Source organism: Syngnathus floridae, chromosome 3, assembly GCF_059516105.1.
Source record: "Syngnathus floridae isolate MCC-2025c chromosome 3, RoL_Sflo_1.0, whole genome shotgun sequence".
Classification (NCBI taxonomy): Eukaryota; Metazoa; Chordata; class Actinopteri; order Syngnathiformes; family Syngnathidae; genus Syngnathus; species Syngnathus floridae.
This window is the reverse complement of record NC_142415.1, coordinates 233,628-259,643: the sequence shown is the minus strand read 5'-3', so window position 1 is coordinate 259,643 and position 26,016 is coordinate 233,628. Positions and strand designations below refer to the sequence as shown.

General features: G+C 44.4%; 1 protein-coding gene across 2 annotated transcripts in view; it reads right to left on the bottom strand.

Annotated features, from left to right (window-relative positions):
* The window catches only part of LOC148400019 (uncharacterized), a 298,099-nt gene that overhangs the window by 111,110 nt on the left and 160,973 nt on the right, over positions 1–26,016 (bottom strand). The gene's annotated exons all lie outside the window — the stretch shown is intronic.

Sequence of the window (26,016 nt, the reverse complement as noted above, 5' to 3'; positions counted from 1 at the left end):
GGGGGGGGGGGGGGGGGGTTGTGCGTGTTGGCTTCACTTGAGTTCAATTTGGTATTTTGGTCATAAGCGCATGTGGTGAAATTCCACAAAGTAGGATGGGCAAACACATTTCTTTAAACTATGAGTGTCAATTGGGCTCTCGAAATGGCAGGGAAAAGATGCACAGCAAAACGAAAATACGTAGATGAACACAGGACGTTTTAATCAGAGTGGGAAAGTTTCTATTTTTTGTTGAACGTGATGGCAAACCATTCTGCCTGATATGTCAGACCTCAGCGCATTTCAAAGATTCAAATCTTCAGCGCCATGCACTTCAGCTCACTCCATGCTAACATTGATCAGGCGTCGAACCCGCAACATCATGCTTAAGAGGTGGCCATGCTAACCAGTGCGCCATTATGTCAACGCATAATAACTAAGTCTACTGATCAAAACAGCGGTTACTATATGACGTCGCTACGTCGTGGTCACGTGACGCAGATAAGACGTCAATGGACGTGGGCAGAGTTAACTTGTTTAAAAGGGAGTGGGCAGAAGAAATATTTAATTTATTTAAATCTATTTTGAGTGCACACCATTATGCCAATGCATAACAACTGTAAATCTACTAAACAAAACAGCGGTTGCTATTTGACATCTGCCACGTCGTGGTCACGTGACATACGTGACGTCGATGGGCGTAACTTTCGCCGGAATTCAAATCCGCGGGGAGAGTTAACTTGTTTAAAAGAGAGTGGGCAGAAGAACTATTTAATTTATTTAAATCTATTTGGTGTGTGCGCCATTATGTCAATGCATAACAACTGTAAGTCTACTAAACAAAACAGCGGTTGCTATAGGACGTCTGCCACGTCGTGGTCACGTGACGCGGACGTGACGTCGACGCCTACTTTACATCCCACCGATCACAGGACCCCTCGGCTGCATAACCGTGCCCCCTTCCCAACCAATCGGATTTGCTATACGCGAAAACGACGCCAATGGAAAGAGCTTCCGCCCAAATTTAAATCCGTGGGCGTGGCTCGCAGCAGGAAGTAGGAAAATGGCGGCGATGTTGACAAAGACACGGCGGATGGTAACATACGACTAACAAGAGAAATATTTTTATTTTCTGCTTGCAACTGGACCGTCCAGAGCGTACACGGTAAGTACAACTCATCGTTTTTAAAAAGAAGTACTTTTGTTGCCCTGAAAAGCGAGTGAGCGTGGCGTTTGTGGGGGACGTCGAATTTCGACGATTCTTTCTGGTCAACGGTTGTAAATGATTGTGTTGATTAAAAAAGAAAACTTGATGTAACTCTACTTTTAACTGCCGTTTCAGATAGATTTGGAATTGCATCACATCCAATTTTGCCTAGAGCGTACACGGTAAGTAACACTCGTTGTGTTTAAGGAGATTTACGTTTGTAATAGCAGAAGTGTAGCCGCGTTGCGTTGTACGTGTGAATGTTGGTCCAGGCGAAATGTTAATGTTTAATTTCATTCCTTTAGGTTCCACGGTGTTTGTTGGCTGCAAGTTTTCCACTGCAAGAAGAGGCTCATATCATTGACCAGGAGCGAGCTACAATGGTGAGTAGCCATAACATTTATGTTAAACACTTCCTATTTCATGTCTAACAGTACTTGATTTAACAAATAACCATAAATAAATACAGTGTGGGCACTGAAGTTAACATATGTGATTATACTGCCTAATCTGTCACCGAGTAGATTGTTGCAAAGTAATATAAGATCCAAAGTTGTAATTCAGAATAGTTTTCAAAAGAAGGCCATTAGAATTATATACAAGTCTGATTACCCTGAACAAGCTATTAATTAAATCACAAATTCTTCAATTCAAAGATTTGGTAGATTATCAGACAAATAATGTCTAACAGTAATTGATTTAACACATCACGATAAGTAGATTGAGTGTGGGCACTCTCAAGTTAACATATATGATTATACTGCCTAATCTGTTACAGAGTATGTTGTTGCCAAGTAATGTAGAATAGATCCAAAGTAGTAATCCAGAATAGTTTTGAAGAGGCCATTAGAATAATAAACAAATCTGATTACCTTGAACATAATAACAAGCTAAGTGTTTAATATGTCCTATGAAGTCAAAATTGGGCACCATCATGTGGTGAAATTTGGAATTGCATCACATCCAATTTTGCCTGGGAACAAACAGATTAAATAAATCTTAGTTTTGAATAAGCCACTCCTTCTCAAACAAGTAAACTCTGCCCATTTCGCGCAGTAGATGTTCTGTTAATATCTAGTATTTATACAAAGTCATAATTTAAATTGCTTTCAACCTTCATTCATCGGTTCAACCAACATTACTCGCTCTTATTACCAACTTGTATTGATTTAACTAAGCGTTTAATACTTCCTATCAGGTCTCAAGGCAAGATTTGGCAAAATACAATTTCAGCAAATCCAATTTTGCCAGGGAACAAAAATAGATTAAATAAACTAAATAAGTCTTCTTCCCATTAAATAAATCAGAAAAGTCTGTCTTGTAACCAGTCCTCTTCAAACAAGTAAAGTCTGCCCATTTTGTGCCGTAGATTTTGTGTCTATGCCTAGTATTTAAACAAAATCATAATTTAAACGACTTCTTTCCTTCATTCACTTTGGAAATTTGGAATTGCAGCAAATCGAATTTTGCCAGGGAACAAAAATAGATCAATTAAACTAAATAAGTCTTCTTCCCATTAAATAAATTAAAAAAGTCTGTCTTGTAACCAGTCCTTTTCAAACAAGTAAAGTCTGCCCATTTTGTGCCGTCGATTTTGTGTTAATGCCTAGTATTTATACAAAATCATAATTTAAAGGACTTCATTCCTTCATTCACTTTGGAAATTTGGAATTGCAGCACATCAAATTTTGCCTGGGAAGAAAAGTAGATTAAATAAATTTAATAAGTCTTACTACTTCCCATTAAATAAATAAATACGTCTTACTTGTTCCCACTCCTTTTCAAAACAGTAGTTTAAAACGAGGGCCCTTCACTCAATCTTTAACCTCAACCCCGCACGTTGTGTTGTATCTGTGAATGTTGGTTGTGGCCAAATGATAGTTTTCTTTCATTCGTTTAGGTTCCAAGAAAACTTGATGTAACTCTACTTTTAACTGCCGTTTCAGATAAGCGGGTATTACGTCGCAGTCATGTGCCGCGGATATGACGTAATTGCCCGAACCTCCGCCAAAATTCAAATCTGTTGGCGCGATGGCCGTGAGCCACTGAGCAGCGACGATTATCAACGGAAATATCTTTATTTTCTGCTTGCAACTGGACCGTCTAGAGCGTACACGGTAAGTAACACTCATTGTGTTTAAGGAGATTTACGTTTGTAATAGCAGAAGTGTAGCCGCGTTGCGTTGTACGTGTGAAAATTGGTCGAGGCGAAATGTTAATGTTTAATTTCATTCCTTTAGGTTCCACGGTGTTTGTTGGCTGCAAGTTTTCCACTGCAAGAAGAGGCTCGTATCATTGACCAGGAGCGAGCTACAATGGTGAGTAGCCATAACATTTATGTTAAACACTTCCTATTTCATGTCTAACAGTACTTGATTTAACAAATAACCATAAATAAATACAGTGTGGGCACTGAAGTTAACATATGTGATTATACTGCCTAATCTGTCACCGAGTAGATTGTTGCAAAGTAATATAAGATCCAAAGTTGTAATTCAGAATAGTTTTCAAAAGAAGGCCATTAGAATTATATACAAGTCTGATTACCCTGAACAAGCTATTAATTAAATCACAAATTCTTCAATTCAAAGATTTGGTAGATTATCAGACAAATAATGTCTAACAGTAATTGATTTAACACATCACGATAAGTAGATTGAGTGTGGGCACTCTCAAGTTAACATATTTGATTATACTGCCTAATCTGTTACAGAGTATGTTGTTGCCAAGTAATGTAGAATAGATCCAAAGTAGTAATCCAGAATAGTTTTGAAGAGGCCATTAGAATAATAAACAAATCTGATTACCTTGAACATAATAACAAGCTAAGTGTTTAATATGTCCTATGAAGTCAAAATTGGGCACCATCATGTGGTGAAATTTGGAATTGCATCACATCCAATTTTGCCTGGGAACAAACAGATTAAATAAATCTTAGTTTTGAATAAGCCACTCCTTCTCAAACAAGTAAACTCTGCCCATTTCGCGCAGTAGATGTTCTGTTAATATCTAGTATTTATACAAAGTCATAATTTAAATTGCTTTCAACCTTCATTCATCGGTTCAACCAACATTACTCGATCTTATTACCAACTTGTATTGATTTAACTAAGCGTTTAATACTTCCTATCAGGTCTCAAGGCAAGATTTGGCAAAATACAGTTTCAGCAAATCCAATTTTGCCAGGGAACAAAAATAGATTAAATAAACTAAATAAGTCTTCTTCCCATTAAATAAATCAGAAAAGTCTGTCTTGTAACCAGTCCTCTTCAAACAAGTAAAGTCTGCCCATTTTGTGCCGTAGATTTTGTGTCTATGCCTAGTATTTAAACAAAATCATAATTTAAACGACTTCTTTCCTTCATTCACTTTGGAAATTTGGAATTGCAGCAAATCGAATTTTGCCAGGGAACAAAAATAGATCAATTAAACTAAATAAGTCTTCTTCCCATTAAATAAATTAAAAAAGTCTGTCTTGTAACCAGTCCTTTTCAAACAAGTAAAGTCTGCCCATTTTGTGCCGTCGATTTTGTGTTAATGCCTAGTATTTATACAAAATCATAATTTAAAGGACTTCATTCCTTCATTCACTTTGGAAATTTGGAATTGCAGCACATCAAATTTTGCCTGGGAAGAAAAGTAGATTAAATAAATTTAATAAGTCTTACTACTTCCCATTAAATAAATTAAATACGTCTTACTTGTTCCCACTCCTTTTCAAAACAGTAGTTTAAAACGAGGGCCCTTCACTCAATCTTTAACCTCAACCCCGCACGTTGTGTTGTATCTGTGAATGTTGGTTGTGGCCAAATGATAGTTTTCTTTCATTCGTTTAGGTTCCAAGAAAACTTGATGTAACTCTACTTTTAACTGCCGTTTCAGATAAGCGGGTATTACGTCGCAGTCATGTGCCGCGGATATGACGTAATTGCCCGAACCTCCGCCAAAATTCAAATCTGTTGGCGCGATGGCCGTGAGCCACTGAGCAGCGACGATTATCAACGGAAATATCTTTATTTTCTGCTTGCAACTGGACCGTCTAGAGCGTACACGGTAAGTAACACTCATTGTGTTTAAGGAGATTTACGTTTGTAATAGCAGAAGTGTAGCCGCGTTGCGTTGTACGTGTGAAAATTGGTCGAGGCGAAATGTTAATGTTTAATTTCATTCCTTTAGGTTCCACGGTGTTTGTTGGCTGCAAGTTTTCCACTGCAAGAAGAGGCTCGTATCATTGACCAGGAGCGAGCTACAATGGTGAGTAGCCATAACATTTATGTTAAACACTTCCTATTTCATGTCTAACAGTACTTGATTTAACAAATAACCATAAATAAATACAGTGTGGGCACTGAAGTTAACATATGTGATTATACTGCCTAATCTGTCACCGAGTAGATTGTTGCAAAGTAATATAAGATCCAAAGTTGTAATTCAGAATAGTTTTCAAAAGAAGGCCATTAGAATTATATACAAGTCTGATTACCCTGAACAAGCTATTAATTAAATCACAAATTCTTCAATTCAAAGATTTGGTAGATTATCAGACAAATAATGTCTAACAGTAATTGATTTAACACATCACGATAAGTAGATTGAGTGTGGGCACTCTCAAGTTAACATATATGATTATACTGCCTAATCTGTTACAGAGTATGTTGTTGCCAAGTAATGTAGAATAGATCCAAAGTAGTAATCCAGAATAGTTTTGAAGAGGCCATTAGAATAATAAACAAATCTGATTACCTTGAACATAATAACAAGCTAAGTGTTTAATATGTCCTATGAAGTCAAAATTGGGCACCATCATGTGGTGAAATTTGGAATTGCATCACATCCAATTTTGCCTGGGAACAAACAGATTAAATAAATCTTAGTTTTGAATAAGCCACTCCTTCTCAAACAAGTAAACTCTGCCCATTTCGCGCAGTAGATGTTCTGTTAATATCTAGTATTTATACAAAGTCATAATTTAAATTGCTTTCAACCTTCATTCATCGGTTCAACCAACATTACTCGCTCTTATTACCAACTTGTATTGATTTAACTAAGCGTTTAATACTTCCTATCAGGTCTCAAGGCAAGATTTGGCAAAATACAATTTCAGCAAATCCAATTTTGCCAGGGAACAAAAATAGATTAAATAAACTAAATAAGTCTTCTTCCCATTAAATAAATCAGAAAAGTCTGTCTTGTAACCAGTCCTCTTCAAACAAGTAAAGTCTGCCCATTTTGTGCCGTAGATTTTGTGTCTATGCCTAGTATTTAAACAAAATCATAATTTAAACGACTTCTTTCCTTCATTCACTTTGGAAATTTGGAATTGCAGCAAATCGAATTTTGCCAGGGAACAAAAATAGATCAATTAAACTAAATAAGTCTTCTTCCCATTAAATAAATTAAAAAAGTCTGTCTTGTAACCAGTCCTTTTCAAACAAGTAAAGTCTGCCCATTTTGTGCCGTCGATTTTGTGTTAATGCCTAGTATTTATACAAAATCATAATTTAAAGGACTTCATTCCTTCATTCACTTTGGAAATTTGGAATTGCAGCACATCAAATTTTGCCTGGGAAGAAAAGTAGATTAAATAAATTTAATAAGTCTTACTACTTCCCATTAAATAAATTAAATACGTCTTACTTGTTCCCACTCCTTTTCAAAACAGTAGTTTAAAACGAGGGCCCTTCACTCAATCTTTAACCTCAACCCCGCACGTTGTGTTGTATCTGTGAATGTTGGTTGTGGCCAAATGATAGTTTTCTTTCATTCGTTTAGGTTCCAAGAAAACTTGATGTAACTCTACTTTTAACTGCCGTTTCAGATAAGCGGGTATTACGTCGCAGTCATGTGCCGCGGATATGACGTAATTGCCCGAACCTCCGCCAAAATTCAAATCTGTTGGCGCGATGGCCGTGAGCCACTGAGCAGCGACGATTATCAACGGAAATATCTTTATTTTCTGCTTGCAACTGGACCGTCTAGAGCGTACACGGTAAGTAACACTCATTGTGTTTAAGGAGATTTACGTTTGTAATAGCAGAAGTGTAGCCGCGTTGCGTTGTACGTGTGAAAATTGGTCGAGGCGAAATGTTAATGTTTAATTTCATTCCTTTAGGTTCCACGGTGTTTGTTGGCTGCAAGTTTTCCACTGCAAGAAGAGGCTCGTATCATTGACCAGGAGCGAGCTACAATGGTGAGTAGCCATAACATTTATGTTAAACACTTCCTATTTCATGTCTAACAGTACTTGATTTAACAAATAACCATAAATAAATACAGTGTGGGCACTGAAGTTAACATATGTGATTATACTGCCTAATCTGTCACCGAGTAGATTGTTGCAAAGTAATATAAGATCCAAAGTTGTAATTCAGAATAGTTTTCAAAAGAAGGCCATTAGAATTATATACAAGTCTGATTACCCTGAACAAGCTATTAATTAAATCACAAATTCTTCAATTCAAAGATTTGGTAGATTATCAGACAAATAATGTCTAACAGTAATTGATTTAACACATCACGATAAGTAGATTGAGTGTGGGCACTCTCAAGTTAACATATATGATTATACTGCCTAATCTGTTACAGAGTATGTTGTTGCCAAGTAATGTAGAATAGATCCAAAGTAGTAATCCAGAATAGTTTTGAAGAGGCCATTAGAATAATAAACAAATCTGATTACCTTGAACATAATAACAAGCTAAGTGTTTAATATGTCCTATGAAGTCAAAATTGGGCACCATCATGTGGTGAAATTTGGAATTGCATCACATCCAATTTTGCCTGGGAACAAACAGATTAAATAAATCTTAGTTTTGAATAAGCCACTCCTTCTCAAACAAGTAAACTCTGCCCATTTCGCGCAGTAGATGTTCTGTTAATATCTAGTATTTATACAAAGTCATAATTTAAATTGCTTTCAACCTTCATTCATCGGTTCAACCAACATTACTCGCTCTTATTACCAACTTGTATTGATTTAACTAAGCGTTTAATACTTCCTATCAGGTCTCAAGGCAAGATTTGGCAAAATACAATTTCAGCAAATACAATTTTGCCAGGGAACAAAAATAGATTAAATAAACTAAATAAGTCTTCTTCCCATTAAATAAATCAGAAAAGTCTGTCTTGTAACCAGTCCTCTTCAAACAAGTAAAGTCTGCCCATTTTGTGCCGTAGATTTTGTGTCTATGCCTAGTATTTAAACAAAATCATAATTTAAACGACTTCTTTCCTTCATTCACTTTGGAAATTTGGAATTGCAGCAAATCGAATTTTGCCAGGGAACAAAAATAGATCAATTAAACTAAATAAGTCTTCTTCCCATTAAATAAATTAAAAAAGTCTGTCTTGTAACCAGTCCTTTTCAAACAAGTAAAGTCTGCCCATTTTGTGACGTCGATTTTGTGTTAATGCCTAGTATTTATACAAAATCATAATTTAAAGGACTTCATTCCTTCATTCACTTTGGAAATTTGGAATTGCAGCACATCAAATTTTGCCTGGGAAGAAAAGTAGATTAAATAAATTTAATAAGTCTTACTACTTCCCATTAAATAAATTAAATACGTCTTACTTGTTCCCACTCCTTTTCAAAACAGTAGTTTAAAACGAGGGCCCTTCACTCAATCTTTAACCTCAACCCCGCACGTTGTGTTGTATCTGTGAATGTTGGTTGTGGCCAAATGATAGTTTTCTTTCATTCGTTTAGGTTCCAAGAAAACTTGATGTAACTCTACTTTTAACTGCCGTTTCAGATAAGCGGGTATTACGTCGCAGTCATGTGCCGCGGATATGACGTAATTGCCCGAACCTCCGCCAAAATTCAAATCTGTTGGCGCGATGGCCGTGAGCCACTGAGCAGCGACGATTATCAACGGAAATATCTTTATTTTCTGCTTGCAACTGGACCATCTAGAGCGTACACGGTAAGTAACACTCATTGTGTTTAAGGAGATTTACGTTTGTAATAGCAGAAGTGTAGCCGCGTTGCGTTGTACGTGTGAATGTTGGTCCAGGCGAAATGTTAATGTTTAATTTCATTCCTTTAGGTTCCACGGTGTTTGTTGGCTGCAAGTTTTCCACTGCAAGAAGAGGCTCGTATCATTGACCAGGAGCGAGCTACAATGGTGAGTAGCCATAACATTTATGTTAAACACTTCCTATTTCATGTCTAACAGTACTTGATTTAACAAATAACCATAAATAAATACAGTGTGGGCACTGAAGTTAACATATGTGATTATACTGCCTAATCTGTCACCGAGTAGATTGTTGCAAAGTAATATAAGATCCAAAGTTGTAATTCAGAATAGTTTTCAAAAGAAGGCCATTAGAATTATATACAAGTCTGATTACCCTGAACAAGCTATTAATTAAATCACAAATTCTTCAATTCAAAGATTTGGTAGATTATCAGACAAATAATGTCTAACAGTAATTGATTTAACACATCACGATAAGTAGATTGAGTGTGGGCACTCTCAAGTTAACATATATGATTATACTGCCTAATCTGTTACAGAGTATGTTGTTGCCAAGTAATGTAGAATAGATCCAAAGTAGTAATCCAGAATAGTTTTGAAGAGGCCATTAGAATAATAAACAAATCTGATTACCTTGAACATAATAACAAGCTAAGTGTTTAATATGTCCTATGAAGTCAAAATTGGGCACCATCATGTGGTGAAATTTGGAATTGCATCACATCCAATTTTGCCTGGGAACAAACAGATTAAATAAATCTTAGTTTTGAATAAGCCACTCCTTCTCAAACAAGTAAACTCTGCCCATTTCGCGCAGTAGATGTTCTGTTAATATCTAGTATTTATACAAAGTCATAATTTAAATTGCTTTCAACCTTCATTCATCTTTTCAACCAACATTACTCGCTCTTATTACCAACTTGTATTGATTTAACTAAGCGTTTAATACTTCTTATCAGGTCTCAAGGCAAGATTTGGCAAAATACAATTTCAGCAAATCCAATTTTGCCAGGGAACAAAAATAGATTAAATAAACTAAATAAGTCTTCTTCCCATTAAATAAATCAGAAAAGTCTGTCTTGTAACCAGTCCTCTTCAAACAAGTAAAGTCTGCCCATTTTGTGCCGTAGATTTTGTGTCTATGCCTAGTATTTAAACAAAATCATAATTTAAACGACTTCTTTCCTTCATTCACTTTGGAAATTTGGAATTGCAGCAAATCGAATTTTGCCAGGGAACAAAAATAGATCAATTAAACTAAATAAGTCTTCTTCCCATTAAATAAATTAAAAAAGTCTGTCTTGTAACCAGTCCTTTTCAAACAAGTAAAGTCTGCCCATTTTGTGACGTCGATTTTGTGTTAATGCCTAGTATTTATACAAAATCATAATTTAAAGGACTTCATTCCTTCATTCACTTTGGAAATTTGGAATTGCAGCACATCAAATTTTGCCTGGGAAGAAAAGTAGATTAAATAAATTTAATAAGTCTTACTACTTCCCATTAAATAAATTAAATACGTCTTACTTGTTCCCACTCCTTTTCAAAAAAGTAGTTTAAAACGAGGTCCCTTCACTCAACCTTTAACCCTATTTATTCACCTTCTAGGCTAAGTGTTGAAGGCTAAGTGTTAAAGGCTAAGTGTTAAAGGCTAAGTGTTAGAGGCTAAGTGCCAGAGGCTAGGCGCCAGAGGCGAGTTTTTGTGGGCTGAAGTTTTAGTGGGGTTAGTGTGAATACAATCCAAAAGAATACAACAGAATACAATACAATAGAATATAATACATAGATTAAATTCAATAGCTCTTACTACTTCCCATTAAATAAATTAAATACGTCTTACTTGTTCCCAATCCTTTTCAAAAAAGTAGTTTAAAACGAGGGCCCTTCACTCAACCTTTAACCTCAACCCCGCACGTCACATTGTGTTGTATCTGTGAATGTTGGTTGTGGCCAAATGATAGTTTTCTTTCATTCGTTTAGGTTCCACGGTGTTTGTTGGCTATGTTTTCCACTGTCAGAAGGATGAAAATACAAAGTACAACGCTTGGACGTGGGCGAAGACGTCACCGGTGAGTCCTTCCTTCCTATTTATTTACCTTCTAGATGCTAGAGGCTAAGTGTTAGAGGCTAAGTGTTAGAGGCTAAGTGTTAAAGGCAACACAATACGAACAACACAACACAATACGAACAACTCAACACAATATGAACAACACAATATGAACAACACAACACAATACGAACAACACAACACATTACGAACAACACAACACAATACGAACAACACAACGATACTGCACTGAACAACACGATACCGCACTGAGAAACACGATACCGCACTGAACAACACGATACCGCACTGAACAACACCATGCCGCACTGAACACCATGCCGCACTGAACAACACCATCCCGCACTGAACAACACCATGCCGCACTAAATAACACCATGCCGCACTGAACAACACCATGCCTCACTGAACGACACCATGCCGCACTGAAAGACACCATGCCGCACTGAACGACACCATGCCGCACTGAAAGACACCATCCCGCACTGAACACCATGCCGCACTGAACAACACCATCCTGCACTGAACAACACCATCCCGCACTGAACAACACCATGCCGCACTGAACAACATTATGCCGCACTGAACATTATGCCGCACTGAACAACACCATGCCGCACTGAACAACACCATGCCGCACTGAACAACATTATGCCGCACTGAACAACACCATGCCGCACTGAACAACACCATGCCGCACTGAACAACACCATGCCGCACTGAACAACATTATGCCGCACTGAACAACACCATGCCGCACTGAACAACACCATCCTGCACTGAACAACACCATTCCGCATTGAACACCATGCCGCACTGAACAACACCATCCCGCACTGAACAACACCATCCCGCACTGAACACCATGCCGCACTGAACAACATTATGCCGCACTGAACAACATTATGCCGCACTGAACAACACCATGCCGCACTGAACAACATTATAACGCACTGAACAACACCATCCCGCACTGAACAACACCATGCCGCACTAAACAACATTATGCCGCACTGAACAACATTATGCCGAAATGAACAACACCATGCTGCACTGAACAACACCATGCCGCACTGAACAACACCATGCCGCACTGAACAACACCATGCCGCACTGAACAACACGATCCCGCATTGAACACCATCCCGCACTGAACAACACCATGCCTCACTGAACAACACCATGCCGCACTGAACAACACCATGCCGCACTGAACAACACCATGCCGCACTGAACAACACCATTCCGCACTGAACAACACCATGCCGCACTGAACAACACTATGCTGCACTGAACAACACCATGCCGCACTGAACAACACCATGCCGCACTGAAAAACATTATGCCGCACTGAACAACACCATGCCGCACTGAACAACACCATCCCGAACTGAACAACACCATGCCGCATTGAACAACACCATGCCGCACTGAACAACACCATCCCGCACTGAACAACACCATCCCGCACTGAACACCATGCCGCACTGAACAACATTATGCCGCACTGAACAACATTATGCCGCACTGAACAACACCATGCCGCACTGAACAACATTATAACGCACTGAACAACACCATCCCGCACTGAACAACACCATGCCGCACTAAACAACATTATGCCGCACTGAACAACATTATGCCGAAATGAACAACACCATGCTGCACTGAACAACACCATGCCGCACTGAACAACACCATGCCGCACTGAACAACACCATGCCGCACTGAACAACACGATCCCGCATTGAACACCATCCCGCACTGAACAACACCATGCCTCACTGAACAACACCATGCCGCACTGAACAACACCATGCCGCACTGAACAACACCATGCCGCACTGAACAACACCATTCCGCACTGAACAACACCATGCCGCACTGAACAACACCATGCCGCAATGAACAACACCATCCCGCACTGAACAACATTATGCCGCACTGAACAACATTATGCCGCACTGAACTACATTATGCCGCACTGAACAACATTATGTCGCACTGAACAACATTATGCCGCACTGAACAACATTATGCCGCACTGAACAACACCATGCCGCACTGAACAACACCATGCCGCACTGAACAACACCATGCCGCACTGAACAACATTATGCCGCACTGAACAACATTATGCCGCACTGAACAACACCATGCCGCACTGAACAACACCATGCCGCACTGAACAACACCATGCCGCAATGAACAACACCATCCCGCACTGAACAACACCATGCCGCACTGAACAACACCATGCCGCACTGAACAACACCATCCCGCACTGAACAACACCATCCCGCACTGAACAACACCATTCCGCACTGAACAACACCATGCCGCACTGAACAACATTACGCTGCACTGAACAACACCATGCCGCACTGAACAACACCATGCCGCACTGAACAACACCATGCCGCATTGAACAACACCATGCCGCATTGAACAACACCATGCCGCACTGAACAACACCATCCTGCACTGAACAACACCATGCCGCATTGAACAACACCATGCCGCACTGAACAACACCATCCTGCACTGAACAACACCATCCCGCACTGAACAACACCATCCCGCATTGAACAACACCATCCTGCACTGAACAACACCATGCCGCACTCAACAACACCATGCCGCACTGAACAACACCATTCCGCACTGAACAACACCATGCCCACTGAACAACACCATCCTGCACTGAACAACACCATCCCGCACTGAACAACACCATGCCGCATTGAACAACACCATCCTGCACTGAACACCATCCTGCACTGAACAACACCATGCCGCACTGAACAACACCATGCCGCACTGAACAACACCATGCCGCACTGAACAACACCATGCCGCACTGAACAACATTATGCCGCACTGAACAACATTATGTCGCACTGAACAACACCATGCCGCACTGAACAACACCATGCTGCACTGAACAACATTATGCCGCACTGAAAAACACCATGCCGCACTGAACAACACCATCCCGCACTGAACAACACCATGCCGCATTGAACAACACCATGCCGCACTGAACAACACCATGCTGCACTGAACAACATTATGCTGCACTGAACAACACGATCCTGCATTGAACAACACCATGCCGCACTGAACAACACCATCCTGCACTGAACAACACCATCCTGCACTGAACAACACCACCCCGCACTGAACAACACGATCCCGCATTGAACAACACCATCCCGCACTGAACAACACCATGCCGCACTGAACAACACCATTCCGCACTGAACAACACCATGCCGCACTGAACAACACCATGCCGCACTGAACAACACCATGCCGCACTGAACAACACCATGCCGCACTGAACAACACCATGCCGCACTGAACAACACCATCCCGCACTGATCAACACCATGCCGCATTGAACAACACCATGCCGCACTGAACAACACCATCCTGCACTGAACAACACCATCCCGCACTGAACAACACCATGCCGCATTGAACAACACCATGCCGCACTGAACAACACCATCCCGCACTGAACAACACCATGCCGCACTGAACAACATTATGGCGCACTGGACAACATTATGCTGCACTGAACAACACCATGCCGCACTGAACAACACCATGCCGCACTGAACAACACCATGCCGCACTGAACAACACCATGCCGCACTGAACAACATTATGCCGCACTGAACAACACCATCCCGCACTGAACAACACCATGCCGCACTGAACAACACGATCCCGCATTGAACAACACCATCCTGCACTGAACAACACCATGCCGCACTGAACAACACGATGCCGCACTGAACAGCACCATTCCGCACTGAACAACACCATGCCGCACTGAACAACACCATCCTGCACTGAACAACACCATCCCGCACTGAACAACACCATGCCGCATTGAACAACACCATGCCGCACTGAACAACACCATCCTGCACTGAACAACACCATGCCGCACTGAACAACACCATGCCGCACTGAACAACACCATGCCGCACTGAACAACATTATGCCGCACTGACGCATTGAACAACACCATGCCGCACTGAACAACACCATCCTGCACTGAACAACACCATCCCGCACTGAACAACGCCATGCCGCACTGAACAACACCATGCCGCACTGAACAACACCATGCCGCAATGAACAACACCATGCCGCACTGAACAACACCATTCCGCACTGAACAACACCATGCCGCACTGAACAACATTACGCTGCACTGAACAACACCATGCCGCACTGAACAACACCATGCCGCATTGAACAACACCATGCCGCATTGAACAACACCATGCCGCACTGAACAACACCATCCTGCACTGAACAACACCATGCCGCATTGAACAACACCATGCCGCACTGAACAACACCATCCTGCACTGAACAACACCATCCCGCACTGAACAACACCATCCCGCATTGAACAACACCATCCTGCACTGAACAACACCATGCCGCACTCAACAACACCATGCCGCACTGAACAACACCATTCCGCACTGAACAACACCATGCCCACTGAACAACACCATCCTGCACTGAACAACACCATCCCGCACTGAACAACACCATGCCGCATTGAACAACACCATCCTGCACTGAACAACATTATGCCGCACTGAACAACATTATGTCGCACTGAACAACACCATGCCGCACTGAACAACACCATGCTGTACTGAACAACATTATGCCGCACTGAAAAACACCATGCCGCACTGAACAACACCATCCCGCACTGAACAACACCATGCCGCATTGAACAACACCATGCCGCACTGAACAACACCATGCTGCACTGAACAACATTATGCTGCACTGAACAACATTATGCTGCACTGAACAACACGATCCTGCATTGAACAACACCATGCCGCACTGAACAACACCATCCTGCACTGAACAACACCACCCCGCACTGAACAACACCACCCCGCACTGAACAACACGATCCCGCATTGAACAACACCATCCCGCACTGAACAACACCATTCCGCACTGAACAACACCATTCCGCACTGAACAACACCATGCCGCACTGAACAACACCATGCCGCACTGAACAACACCATGCCGCACTGAACAACACCATCCCGCACTGAACAACACCATGCCGCATTGAACAACACCATGCCGCACTGAACAACACCATCCCGCACTGAACAACACCATGCCGCACTGAACAACACCATGCCGCATTGAACAACACCATGCCGCACTGAACAACACCATCCCGCACTGAACAACACCATGCCGCACTGAACAACATTATGGCGCACTGGACAACATTATGCTGCACTGAACAACACCATGCCGCACTGAACAACACCATGCCGCACTGAACAACACCATGCCGCACTGAACAACACCATGCCGCACTGAACAACATTATGCCGCACTGAACAACACCATGCCGCACTGAACAACACGATCCCGCATTGAACAACACCATCCTGCACTGAACAACACCATCCTGCACTGAACAACACCATGCCGCACTGAACAACACGATGCCGCACTGAACAGCACCATTCCGCACTGAACAACACCATGCCGCACTGAACAACACCATCCTGCACTGAACAACACCATCCCGCACTGAACAACACCATGCCGCATTGAACAACACCATGCCGCACTGAACAACACCATCCTGCACTGAACAACACCATGCCGCACTGAACAACACCATGCCGCACTGAACAACACCATGCCGCACTGAACAACACCATGCCGCACTGAACAACACCATGCCGCACTGAACAACATTATGCCGCACTGAACAACATTATGTCGCACTGAACAACACCATGCCGCACTGAACAACACCATGCTGCACTGAACAACATTATGCCGCACTGAAAAACACCATGCCGCACTGAACAACACCATCCCGCACTGAACAACACCATGCCGCATTGAACAACACCATGCCGCACTGAACAACACCATGCTGCACTGAACAACATTATGCTGCACTGAACAACACGATCCTGCATTGAACAACACCATGCCGCACTGAACAACACCATCCTGCACTGAACAACACCATCCTGCACTGAACAACACCACCCCGCACTGAACAACACGATCCCTTATTGAACAACACCATCCCGCACTGAACAACACCATGCCGCACTGAACAACACCATTCCGCACTGAACAACACCATGCCGCACTGAACAACACCATGCCGCACTGAACAACACCATGCCGCACTGAACAACACCATCCCGCACTGAACAACACCATGCCGCATTGAACAACACCATGCCGCACTGAACAACACGATGCCGCACTGAACAGCACCATTCCGCACTGAACAACACCATGCCGCACTGAACAACACCATCCTGCACTGAACAACACCATCCCGCACTGAACAACACCATGCCGCATTGAACAACACCATGCCGCACTGAACAACACCATCCTGCACTGAACAACACCATGCCGCACTGAACAACACCATGCCGCACTGAACAACACCATGCCGCACTGAACAACATTATGCCGCACTGACGCATTGAACAACACCATGCCGCACTGAACAACACCATCCTGCACTGAACAACACCATCCCGCACTGAACAACGCCATGCCGCACTGAACAACACCATGCCGCACTGAACAACACCATGCCGCAATGAACAACACCATGCCGCACTGAACAACACCATTCCGCACTGAACAACACCATGCCGCACTGAACAACATTACGCTGCACTGAACAACACCATGCCGCACTGAACAACACCATGCCGCATTGAACAACACCATGCCGCATTGAACAACACCATGCCGCACTGAACAACACCATCCTGCACTGAACAACACCATGCCGCATTGAACAACACCATGCCGCACTGAACAACACCATCCTGCACTGAACAACACCATCCCGCACTGAACAACACCATCCCGCATTGAACAACACCATCCTGCACTGAACAACACCATGCCGCACTCAACAACACCATGCCGCACTGAACAACACCATTCCGCACTGAACAACACCATGCCCACTGAACAACACCATCCTGCACTGAACAACACCATCCCGCACTGAACAACACCATGCCGCATTGAACAACACCATCCTGCACTGAACAACATTATGCCGCACTGAACAACATTATGTCGCACTGAACAACACCATGCCGCACTGAACAACACCATGCTGCACTGAACAACATTATGCCGCACTGAAAAACACCATGCCGCACTGAACAACACCATCCCGCACTGAACAACACCATGCCGCATTGAACAACACCATGCCGCACTGAACAACACCATGCTGCACTGAACAACATTATGCTGCACTGAACAACATTATGCTGCACTGAACAACACGATCCTGCATTGAACAACACCATGCCGCACTGAACAACACCATCCTGCACTGAACAACACCACCCCGCACTGAACAACACCACCCCGCACTGAACAACACGATCCCGCATTGAACAACACCATCCCGCACTGAACAACACCATTCCGCACTGAACAACACCATTCCGCACTGAACAACACCATGCCGCACTGAACAACACCATGCCGCACTGAACAACACCATGCCGCACTGAACAACACCATCCCGCACTGAACAACACCATGCCGCATTGAACAACACCATGCCGCACTGAACAACACCATCCCGCACTGAACAACACCATGCCGCACTGAACAACACCATGCCGCATTGAACAACACCATGCCGCACTGAACAACACCATCCCGCACTGAACAACACCATGCCGCACTGAACAACATTATGGCGCACTGGACAACATTATGCTGCACTGAACAACACCATGCCGCACTGAACAACACCATGCCGCACTGAACAACACCATGCCGCACTGAACAACACCATGCCGCACTGAACAACATTATGCCGCACTGAACAACACCATGCCGCACTGAACAACACGATCCCGCATTGAACAACACCATCCTGCACTGAACAACACCATCCTGCACTGAACAACACCATGCCGCACTGAACAACACGATGCCGCACTGAACAGCACCATTCCGCACTGAACAACACCATGCCGCACTGAACAACACCATCCTGCACTGAACAACACCATCCCGCACTGAACAACACCATGCCGCATTGAACAACACCATGCCGCACTGAACAACACCATCCTGCACTGAACAACACCATGCCGCACTGAACAACACCATGCCGCACTGAACAACACCATGCCGCACTGAACAACACCATGCCGCACTGAACAACACCATGCCGCACTGAACAACATTATGCCGCACTGAACAACATTATGTCGCACTGAACAACACCATGCCGCACTGAACAACACCATGCTGCACTGAACAACATTATGCCGCACTGAAAAACACCATGCCGCACTGAACAACACCATCCCGCACTGAACAACACCATGCCGCATTGAACAACACCATGCCGCACTGAACAACACCATGCTGCACTGAACAACATTATGCTGCACTGAACAACACGATCCTGCATTGAACAACACCATGCCGCACTGAACAACACCATCCTGCACTGAACAACACCATCCTGCACTGAACAACACCACCCCGCACTGAACAACACGATCCCTTATTGAACAACACCATCCCGCACTGAACAACACCATGCCGCACTGAACAACACCATTCCGCACTGAACAACACCATGCCGCACTGAACAACACCATGCCGCACTGAACAACACCATGCCGCACTGAACAACACCATCCCGCACTGAACAACACCATGCCGCATTGAACAACACCATGCCGCACTGAACAACACCATCCTGCACTGAACAACACCATCCCGCACTGAACAACACCATGCCGCATTGAACAACACCATGCCGCACTGAACAACACCATCCCGCACTGAACAACACCATGCCGCACTGAACAACATTATGGCGCACTGGACAACATTATGCTGCACTGAACAACACCATGCCGCACTGAACAACACCATGCCGCACTGAACAACACCATGCCGCACTGAACAACACCATGCCGCACTGAACAACATTATGCCGCACTGAACAACACCATGCCGCACTGAACAACACCATGCCGCACTGAACAACACGATCCCGCATTGAACAACACCATCCTGCACTGAACAACACCATGCCGCACTGAACAACACGATGCCGCACTGAACAGCACCATTCCGCACTGAACAACACCATGCCGCACTGAACAACACCATCCTGCACTGAACAACACCATCCCGCACTGAACAACACCATGCCGCATTGAACAACACCATGCCGCACTGAACAACACCATCCTGCACTGAACAACACCATGCCGCACTGAACAACACCATGCCGCACTGAACAACACATTGCCGCATTGAACAACATTATGCCGCACTGACGCATTGAACAACACCATGCCCTACTGAACAACACCATCCTGCACTGAACAACACCATCCCGCACTGAACAACACCATGCCGCATTGAACAACACCATGCCGCACTGAACAACACCATGCCGCACTGAACAACACCATGCCGCACTGAACAACACCATGCCGCACTGAACAACACCATGCCGCACTGAACAACACCATGCCGCACTGAACAACACCATCCCGCACTGAACAACACCATGCCGCATTGAACAACACCATGCCGCACTGAACAACACCATGCCGCACTGAACAACACCATTCCGCACTGAACAACACCATGCCGCACTGAACAACACCATCCCGCACTGAACAACACCATCCCGCACTGAACAACACCATGCCGCATTGAACAACACCATGCCGCACTGAACAACACCATCCTGCACTGAACAACACCATGCCGCACTGAACAACACCATGCCACACTGAACAACACCATGCCGCACTGAACAACATTATGCCGCACTGAACAACATTATGCCGCACTAAACAACATTATGTCGCACTGAACAACACCATGCCACACTGAACAACACCATGCCGCACTGAACTACATTATGCCGCACTGAACAACACGATCCCGCATTGAACAACACCATCCCGCAGTGAACAACACCATGCCGCATTGAACAACACCATGCCGCACTGAACAACACCATGCTGCACTGAATAACATTATGCTGCACTGAACAACACGATCCTGCATTGAACAACACCATGCCGCACTGAACAACACCATGCCGCACTGAACAACACCATGCCGCACTGAACAACACCATGCCGCAATGAACAACACCATCCCGCACTGAACAACACCATGCCGCATTGAACAACACCATGCCGCAATGAACAACACCATCCCGCACTGAACAACACCATGCCGCACTAAATAACACCATGCCGCACTGAACAACACCATGCCTCACTGAACGACACCATGCCGCACTGAAAGACACCATGCCGCACTGAACGACACCATGCCGCACTGAAAGACACCATCCCGCACTGAACACCATGCCGCACTGAACAACACCATCCTGCACTGAACAACACCATCCCGCACTGAACAACACCATGCCGCACTGAACAACATTATGCCGCACTGAACATTATGCCGCACTGAACAACACCATGCCGCACTGAACAACACCATGCCGCACTGAACAACATTATGCCGCACTGAACAACACCATGCCGCACTGAACAACACCATGCCGCACTGAACAACACCATGCCGCACTGAACAACATTATGCCGCACTGAACAACACCATGCCGCACTGAACAACACCATCCTGCACTGAACAACACCATTCCGCATTGAACACCATGCCGCACTGAACAACACCATCCCGCACTGAACAACACCATCCCGCACTGAACACCATGCCGCACTGAACAACATTATGCCGCACTGAACAACATTATGCCGCACTGAACAACACCATGCCGCACTGAACAACATTATAACGCACTGAACAACACCATCCCGCACTGAACAACACCATGCCGCACTAAACAACATTATGCCGCACTGAACAACATTATGCCGAAATGAACAACACCATGCTGCACTGAACAACACCATGCCGCACTGAACAACACCATGCCGCACTGAACAACACCATGCCGCACTGAACAACACGATCCCGCATTGAACACCATCCCGCACTGAACAACACCATGCCTCACTGAACAACACCATGCCGCACTGAACAACACCATGCCGCACTGAACAACACCATGCCGCACTGAACAACACCATTCCGCACTGAACAACACCATGCCGCACTGAACAACACTATGCTGCACTGAACAACACCATGCCGCACTGAACAACACCATGCCGCACTGAAAAACATTATGCCGCACTGAACAACACCATGCCGCACTGAACAACACCATCCCGAACTGAACAACACCATGCCGCATTGAACAACACCATGCCGCACTGAACAACACCATCCTGCACTGAACAACACCATCCCGCACTGAACAACACCATGCCGCACTGAACAACACCATGCCGCACTGAACAACACCATGCCGCAATGAACAACACCATCCCGCACTGAACAACATTATGCCGCACTGAACAACATTATGCCGCACTGAACTACATTATGCCGCACTGAACAACATTATGCCGCACTGAACAACATTATGCCGCACTGAACAACATTATGCCGCACTGAACAACACCATGCCGCACTGAACAACACGATCCCGCATTGAACAACACCATGCCGCACTGAACAACACCATCCTGCACTGAACAACACCATCCCGCACTGAACAACACCATGCCGCACTGAACAACATTATGCCGCACTGAACAACATTATGCCGCACTGAACAACACCATGCCGCACTGAACAACACCATGCCGCACTGAACAACACCATGCCGCAATGAACAACACCATCCCGCACTGAACAACACCATGCCGCACTGAACAACACCATGCCGCACTGAACAACACCATCCCGCACTGAACAACACCATCCCGCACTGAACAACACCATTGCGCACTGAACAACACCATGCCGCACTGAACAACATTACGCTGCACTGAACAACACCATGCCGCACTGAACAACACCATGCCGCACTGAACAACACCATGCCGCATTGAACAACACCATGCCGCATTGAACAACACCATGCCGCACTGAACAACACCATCCTGCACTGAACAACACCATGCCGCATTGAACAACACCATGCCGCACTGAACAACACCATCCTGCACTGAACAACACCATCCCGCACTGAACAACACCATCCCGCATTGAACAACACCATCCTGCACTGAACAACACCATGCCGCACTCAACAACACCATGCCGCACTGAACAACACCATTCCGCACTGAACAACACCATGCCCACTGAACAACACCATCCTGCACTGAACAACACCATCCCGCACTGAACAACACCATGCCGCATTGAACAACACCATCCTGCACTGAACAACACCATCCTGCACTGAACAACACCATGCCGCACTGAACAACACCATGCCGCACTGAACAACACCATGCCGCACTGAACAACACCATGCCGCACTGAACAACATTATGCCGCACTGAACAACATTATGTCGCACTGAACAACACCATGCCGCACTGAACAACACCATGCTGCACTGAACAACATTATGCCGCACTGAAAAACACCATGCCGCACTGAACAACACCATCCCGCACTGAACAACACCATGCCGCATTGAACACCATGCCGCACTGAACAACACCATGCTGCACTGAACAACATTATGCTGCACTGAACAACACGATCCTGCATTGAACAACACCATGCCGCACTGAACAACACCATCCTGCACTGAACAACACCATCCCGCACTGAACAACACCATGCCGCATTGAACAACACCATGCCGCACTGAACAACACCATGCCGCACTGAACAACACCATGCCGCACTGAACAACACCATGCCGCACTGAACAACACCATGCCGCACTGAGCAACACCATGCCGCACTGAACAACACCATCCCGCACTGAACAACACGATCCCGCATTGAACACCATGCCGCACTGAACAACACCATGCCGCACTGAACAACACCATGCCGCACTGAACAACACCATGCCGCACTGAACAACACCATGCCGCAATGAACAACACCATCCCGCACTGAACAACACCATGCCGCATTGAACAACACCATGCCGCACTGAACAACACCATCCTGCACTGAACAACACCATGCCGCACTGAACAACACCATGCCGCACTGAACAACACCATGCCGCACTGAACAACATTATGCCGCACTGAACAACATTATGCCGCACTAAACAACATGTCGCACTGAACAACACCATGCTGCACTGAACAACACCATGCCGCACTGAACAACATTATGCCGCACTGAACAACACGATCCCGCATTGAACAACACCATCCCGCAGTGAACAACACCATGCCGCATTGAACAACACCATGCCGCACTGAACAACACCATGCTGCACTGAACAACATTATGCTGCACTGAACAACACGATCCTGCATTGAACAACACCATGCCGCACTGAACAACACCATCCTGCACTGAACAACACCATGCCGCACTGAACAACATTATGCCGCACTGAACAACACCATGCCGCACTGAACAACACCATGCCTTACTGAACAACACCATGCCGCACTGAACAACACGACGTCGCACTGAACAACACGACGCCGCACAGAACAACACGACGCCGCACAGAATAACACAATACCGCACAGAACAACACAATACCGCACAAACAGTTTTAGATAATATTACGTCGCAGTCATGTGACGCGGACATGACGTCAATAGGCGGAACTCACGGCAAAATTATAATCCGTGGGCGTGGCTTGCAACAGGAAGTAGGAAAGCGGCAATTCTGGCAAACAAGACACAGCGGTTAGTAACACGATGACTAACAAGGCAAATATTTTTGTTTTCAGCTTGCAACTTGACCGTCTAGAGCGTACAAGGTAATTACAACTGTTTTTTTTTAGCCCTGAAAAGCGAGGGAGTGTGGCGTTTGGGAGGAATGTCGAACTCGGCGTCTGCTTCCAGCCACAGACGCCAAATTTCGACGATTATTTCGACTGGTCAACGGTTGTAAATTATTGCGTTGACTAAAAACTTTATTTAACTCTACTCTTAACTTTGCCGTTTCAGATATGCGGGTATTACACCGCGGAAATGACGTCAATAGGCTGAACTCTCGCCAAAATTCAAATCTGTGGGCGCAATGGCCTTGAGCGAGACACCGGATACAAACACGACGATTATCAACAGAAATATCTTTATTTTCTGCTTGCAAGTGGACCGTCTAGAGCGTACACGGTAAGTACAACTCATTGTGTTTAAAAAGATTTACGTTTGTGTAGTTTGCGTTGCGTTGTATCTGTGAATGTTGGTTGAGGCTAAATGTTAATGTTTAATTTCATTCCTTTAGGTTCCACGGTGTTTGTTGGCTGTATGTTTTCCACTGCAAGAAGAGGCTCGTATCATTGACCAGCAGGAGCTACAATGGTGAGTACCCCTTTCGTCTTCCATTTATGTTAAACACTTCCTATTTCATGTCTAACAGTACTCGATTTAACAAATAACCATAAATAAATACAGTGTGGGCAGTCACGTTAACATATGTGATTATCCTGCCTAATATGTTTATCACAAATATGTCACTAATCACTAATATGTTTATTTGTTTATCACAACACCTTTGGACCTTCAGCAATCGATTATTTCCCTTCATCTACATAGAGACAGAACGATGGTGTCTTAAACATCTCATTCATTTCACCAAATAACTTCACGCAGGTGGAT